Source organism: Dermacentor variabilis, chromosome 2 (genome assembly GCF_050947875.1).
Source record: "Dermacentor variabilis isolate Ectoservices chromosome 2, ASM5094787v1, whole genome shotgun sequence".
Classification (NCBI taxonomy): domain Eukaryota; kingdom Metazoa; phylum Arthropoda; class Arachnida; order Ixodida; family Ixodidae; genus Dermacentor; species Dermacentor variabilis.
The window spans coordinates 114,827,155-114,833,738 of record NC_134569.1 but is presented as its reverse complement, the minus strand read 5'-3'; the positions used below and the strand labels follow the sequence as shown (position 1 = coordinate 114,833,738).

The 6,584-nt window shown below is 43.2% G+C and overlaps 1 long non-coding RNA gene across 1 annotated transcript; it reads right to left on the bottom strand.

Moving 5' to 3' along the window:
* Positions 1-240: 240 nt before the first annotated feature.
* LOC142570947 (uncharacterized) lies at positions 241-3,584 on the bottom strand. The gene is made up of 3 exons (XR_012825719.1): positions 3,186-3,584; positions 1,173-1,382; positions 241-338 (listed from the first exon to the last, which is right to left on the bottom strand). It is a non-coding gene; the product is annotated as an uncharacterized LOC142570947 (long non-coding RNA).
* Between the last annotated feature and the right edge of the window lie 3,000 nt (positions 3,585-6,584).

Sequence of the window (6,584 nt, the reverse complement as noted above, 5' to 3'; positions counted from 1 at the left end):
AGTACATAAAATTTTATTCAGAGGTAACTACTTTTGCAATTATGTATTGCAAAAATAAGCTTTGATTATCTCTGAATAAAATTTTTATTTGCTTCCTAAAAACTGTGCTGCGACTAATTATTAACCACCTTTATATATCCTAAGGACTTGCTAGTAACATCCTGTCAACTATCTGTCTGTGGCGAATAGTGATTGCCAAGTGGCTAGGTGTGGCATGCAACAGAAGAAGACAGGTTTCCATTTGTGCTTGAACACATCCATTTAATATCCCCAGGCTAGTAAGGAGGACGAGTTCTCCAGCTGCCCTGGAAGTAGGCTGAAATGTTGCGTTGTGTAGTCTAGAAAAGAGAAGAAAAAAGGCAATATATTAGTTTTGCTACAGTGACATTGCAACACACCATGCATCTGTTTCTTAAAAAGGAAGTGCACAAGAGACAAGCTTTCAACCCTGTAAGCTCTAAACATCTCCACTTGTTTTGTGCAAAGTCCTAAAAATGCATGAAATGACTGAATTAGTGCATTAAAGCTGGGAGCGTGATGGATGTGCGTAACACCAACAGATGCACGACACATAAACTCTATCATACCAATTGTCATCTACAAACAAAAGCTGTAAATCAACTTCAGTTTAATGAACTTCGATATTCGTATTGTGACCAGTACATGGTAGTTTCATGTGTGAATTATCTTAGGAAAGGCAAGGTGCCAGTCATAACTGTGCTGCAGCTTTGCTTGGGCACAGGTACATAGAAGAGTTGACTTTTGTGTTGCACTTAAGAACCACAAAATGATACAAGCAACATGTAAGCAGTTGAACAGGCATTACGGACGTTCTACTGCAAGATTAGAAAATGCCTTTGCTCTGCAGACAGACATTGTCAAAGTGAGCTTGTTACTAAACATGTTAGCTTTCCACAAGACAGGATATTATATTATCAGTGCATTCATATGACCAGGGCCTCTATCACAAAAATACATATGCCAACAGTAATGACAATTTTCTAGTTATGGTGACAAAGCTTGCATTATAATATGCTATTATAATCAGGTTAATAGCTATTTTAGCAGGAAAGAAAGGAGTATACCCTAAGATAGCACTGAAATTGCCATGAAAGGAGTTTTGTTGAAAACTGCACAAAGAATATTAAGATGCTTCTTTGTGACACACATACCTACTATGGTGTTGACCTTCTTGGAATCCAACGGATCCTTCTGTGGAAGGCATTTGACAGCCGCCCAAAAAAGGACCTCCCTTCAACGTCTTCTATTGAAAAAGGAGCTTTAAGGAGGTCCTCCTCGAAGTGAAAGCCTGAGTTGTTAGCATCCAGGCACAGCCTCTTCAGCATGCCCTTTTCAACGTATACACAGTCACCGATGTTTACCTGTGAAAGAATACAACAACCACAGATTCATTTTATACACGTTTGATCAAGGAATGGTTAGGAAGTAGGGTAATGTTTGCAAAAACGAAAGTCGCTGCTTCTCGTTGATTCGGTTTAAAGAACAAAGCAGCCTTACGTATACCATACATGCATTGTACTGAACTGTGTACTTTTACGTAAGACTAGAAAGTATTGGGAACTTCAATGCGAAAGAAAGACGTGCATCTGCCTAGAACTAAGCAAATGTGTGCCACCCCTTGACACAGAGTGAGATCTGGTGCTGTTTTAGTGATTAGCAGACATCGAAAGCTTCAAGCCTCATCGAGTATTGGGCCAAGCTGTGCTCGATTAGTGACGCACAAGTGCTCGAGAACTATCAAACAAGATGCAATTATCTTCAAATACAATTCTGACTTCCCCTTGCAGACATGCAGTTTTCAATTTACTGACTGCACTTGGGTGTAAAGATTTTGTCTGACAGAGTGAATAAACCACATACACAAGCAGCATTTTCATAGTTAGCATAGTCTTTAATAGGTACTGATACCTTCAATTTAGAAAGCCCTGTATATTGGGCCTCATCAAACTAATTTCACGAAAGGTTTGTCAAGGTAGAAGCATAGAACTTTAGTCATTAGAAGACAGGTGAAATGAGTTAATTATTGCAATTATTACTGAAAATTAAATTTTAGACAGCTCATCCTAATGAGAAATTGATGCAAGCAGTTTGTACATGACATGTCACATAAGCATTTAGATATCAAAAATAGGGATTAGAGAAAACCTTCCCTTGTAGGTTCATTAGTGCAAGCAGCCATGCCCTCGAGGAGACATAACTTCTTTTTCTGTAGGCAGAAAGAGGCTCGAGTATTTTATTGACACATATATGTGCCCATGAATATATGTTATCTCTGTTGTAAGCCTTTTTTTCATGTACATGCAAGATGTGTTTATAACATCTCATTGTGCACAAAATTTGCGTAATAATTTAAAGACCGCGATTTTGTAGCGATGCTATTCCTTTTCGCTATTCGTTAGTAGTCTGACCGATGCCCCGGCCCGTGCTACGTACTGCAACTGCCGGCCGCTAGCGGTGGGCGAGAAGAGTGATATAGAATCGAGGGGTAAGTATCGCTACAAAATCGCAGTCTTTAAATTATTACACACTGCCGTAACCTACGATTGCAAGAGCTGACATCTCGTTATTAAGATTTGGTTGGTCTGTCTTTCTTAAAGGCCGGCGTCTGATTGAAATGTCTAGATTAAAAATGCACCTCGTTATTGTAATATCGGCCTATATCCGCTCTGTAACATAGAAGACAAATACGCGAAGACACTCAAGAACATAAACAATACACACAGGTTCTCGCGACGCGGACCTCTATACCGAACTATATACATACAAAAATCTTCATACAAGCTTCTATCTGCTTATGCGTCAAACATAGCAATCGTGTGTCAACGCGCGAAGCCCATGATACATCGACGCATACATTACACATGTACTGTACTTGCGGGAATGCCTATATAGCGAATAACTTCTTGCCAGGAAACTACCGAACGAACACCAACTTTCAATGTGTTTTCATAATTGTGTGCCCATTCAGGCATAGCAATCAAGGCGGGTAGCAGAATGCAAGCACGCTGTAACATCAGAGGAAGCTTTCGTGAAATTGCTTGCTAAATGTGCACAGCAACATGGCTAACATACGATAGGAAAGCGCTTTGCTCTAGCTAGTTACACAACGCTCATTACGTAAATCATAAGCTTCAAGAATGCGCGCAAGCGCCAAACTTGCTTACCTTTCAAGACTTGGCAAACGCTCCTTCGTCTAACAGGTACAGAGGCACCGACGTTTCTCTGGCGCAAGCACTGTAGAACTTCCGATGAACTCCAGCTCCACAAAAGCACAACCTTCAACAGTCTTCCAAACACTACAATTCGAAGCCCCAGTACCAGACTTTTCACGAGAGCGCGGGCAGGCAGCTCGGCAGAACAAAGGCAGCTCGGACGGGCGCTGTACTAGGGCACTCACTGACGACACTGGTGGATCGCTCGAAACACACGGCGAACTAATGGCGTTACACGAGTCCGGAGGGTTTGGGATGGTTACTGCACACGACAAGGAGCACGTTTTGTCTAGGCACTTCTAAAATATAACTCAAATACCACGTTACTGCAAGGAGCATTCACTACAACCAACGTGGTGTGTCGACCAAACAGATACTGCAGTAGCGCCACTCTGCGGTTTTTTAGAAAAATGTATCTTAAATGAAAAAATTGCGTGTTTTTTTTCCTAATAACATTTGATAGAGTCCTTTAATATATTTGTTTGGTCCAAAAGTGTGTACTTTGTACTTTGTGATACGAAGTTTAAGGAAATGCATATATATAATAAAAACTAAGCGGATGTTACCTTCAAGATTCGCAATTGCTTCAGGTGCATGCAGGTTGCAAAAGCACGGCCTTCCAGATCAGACTTTGTCACTCAAAGGAAGCCGTAGTGGGAGGCGGAGAGGCATTAGGCCCCAATCGTTGGGTTTACAGTGCCTAGGTAGGCTTCCTTATTTATAAAGAATATACGGGGGCTTCAGCCGAACCATGAACGAGCTATACAGACACACGCGGTACGATTCGGTGTCCGATCCGACGTGCGGCGCTGCATGCTACGGCATGATAGAGTTACTGTATATGCTACCGTAGGTAGCAGAGTTGCGCGTAGGTCCGCCATCTTGCCTGAGAAGCAACCAAGTCTATGCGGCGAAGCCGCACTCAGTTTTTGCAGGCGACATGCCTAGCGTATCGTCGATCGACCGTGGGCGCTTTTGCATCGCTTGTGCACCGCTTTTCCGCCTAATCGCAAACAAAGCGCATCGAAACAGCTGGCTGGATTAGATTGTGAAGAAAAAGGCGCTGCCTTCTTTAGCGCGCGGCGTAAGATGCAGCGCGTATATTAGTTTTTTTTTTACTTGTGTTCACCTGAGCACTTTCTCCACCCTAATAACGTATGGGCACTCGCGTGTCTAGGATAGATTGTGTATTCTATATACGCCGATCAGATGCAGCATTCGTGAACCGCGACGGTAACGATTAGATCGCACCGAATAAACCTAGGGAATATGGTGATGTTATATTATAGATTCCGGAAATCCTACAAAAAGTTTCGTGCGAAAAAGCTACTTCACAAGGTAGTATAAGGTTCGAAATAACAGCGTATTAAAAACTGGACAAACTTTAGTAATTGAGGTAAACAATCAGATACTTTAATAACTTTCCTTCGCTTGAATACTGCTTGGCACTCAGGTTTTGTTTCCACAGAGATAAATACGCTACTAAGAGCAGTGCAGTGCTCTTTTAGCATTTAAACAGTAACAAAAAGCACCGAGCCGCAACTACCTCTTTTTTGGCAATAAATTCACAATGCGAATTTCAGAGAAAAAAAACAAAAACACTAGTGTATGCCCGTGCAAATATTTTGATATAGTGAGCTTTATATCAAGTAGTGCTCTTTTGCAAAGGCAACTGTACTAAATATAAAGAGGCCCATACTTGCTTATGTGCCATAGCTCTCAACATGTAGCCAGTATAAGATATTACTGGTGAATCAATGACCAACCATTGATATTTCGACTCTGGTACCCCACTAGATATTGTGGAGGAATATATCCATCTACCAGCAAGCAATGGATATCAGCTACACCTGCAAGTGTGATTTAATTATGTGCCTTTTCACTGCAGGGATTCCAAAAGTAGCCTTCTGTGGCAGTGCGGCGAAAGTTTTTCTCACAGGATTGACATAGCTACATTATAGGGAATAATTCAAAACACAGTTAGGCCCTTACCGTATGTTAAATGACGATCATTCATTCCTCTTGCATCCTGCTTCACATAAGCTGTAGTAGATTAAATATCTTTACTTAGTAGTAACCTCTTTCATATTCAGAAACAACCCAAGCAGTGCATAATCATGAAAATATGAGCTGGCTTTTTTACGACACTTCTGTGAAAGCAGTGTGGTGCGTCACATGCAGACAACTGGTAATTCCAGCTAAATCTTCTGTATTACTCTACGTGCTTCCATTATTTAAAAAAAAATCGACTTGCAGTAGCTTTTATGACAGCTGTGAATTTTTTAGCACAGCCCAAAAAGCGCGTAGCTGTTAGTCAAGCAATTTCATCTCATACACACTTGACGCAATAGGCAGTTGACTGAACATTTCTTTTTTCAGGTGTCTTTACCTGAACACCCTTCACTAGTTTTACAAAGGAAGAAAAACAATTACTGCAGTAAGGTGTCACGACGCAGGCCGACGAAACAAACGTGAGATGCGCTGCGCACGTTGCGTTGTTGCTGCGCAGCTAGCACGCATGTGGACATCGAACGGCAAGATTATGGTGGCTAGAAGGGAGAGGTGACGCCAGCGCCGGCATATCCGCCGAGAAAATGCGATCCTCTCGTTCATGCGCTGCCGCAAAGGCCGGTGGCCTTCTAGCCACCATAGCAAGATCGGCCGGATTGGATTTGAATTTGACTGGCGATAACTTGTGTCAATCCAGTTCGCTGCAGCGGCGGCGTCGGGCAATACAAAAATTGGCCCGAACATCTGCTTCTCCGCAATGCACGGTTGCTTGGCTACCACGTGATGACGTTCTGCCAATAGAGGCGCTAGCGGCGTGATAAAACAGACGCGCAACTCTGCTACCTGCGGTAGCACATACAGTAACTCTACGGCATGAGCGGCGCGTAAGCTCCGCCCACATCCAGCTCCCCAGCTTGAGTTCATATCCACGTCGAGAAACGCAATATAAACAACTCTGCACAACACTGCTTCGCTTTACGAGAACGCTGTCGATAAAATTATGCCCCTGTGAGTGACAGAACACTTCATGACGGCGCGTTGTCCACTGACGGCTCCGCTAAAGCCAGCGATAGGGCCGGTAGGCATAGCTAGGCGGACGTTGCAGCCGACGGCGCTTGCGATCCAGCCCGAGCTCGTCGAAGAGTGCTTATTTTTGCCAAAACAATTAACACTGTACACTTAGGTCGGCCGTAATTAAATACAATTGGTTAACTTGACGCAGTCGTTGCGAAGGGCAAGCAAGCGAAGCGAGCGGCCTCGCTCAGATGGTCGGTGTGTGATGTCTGCTCGCGAAATGCCCTCGCGTCGCGGCTCCCGATCTCACCAGTAGCTTAGTGCTAG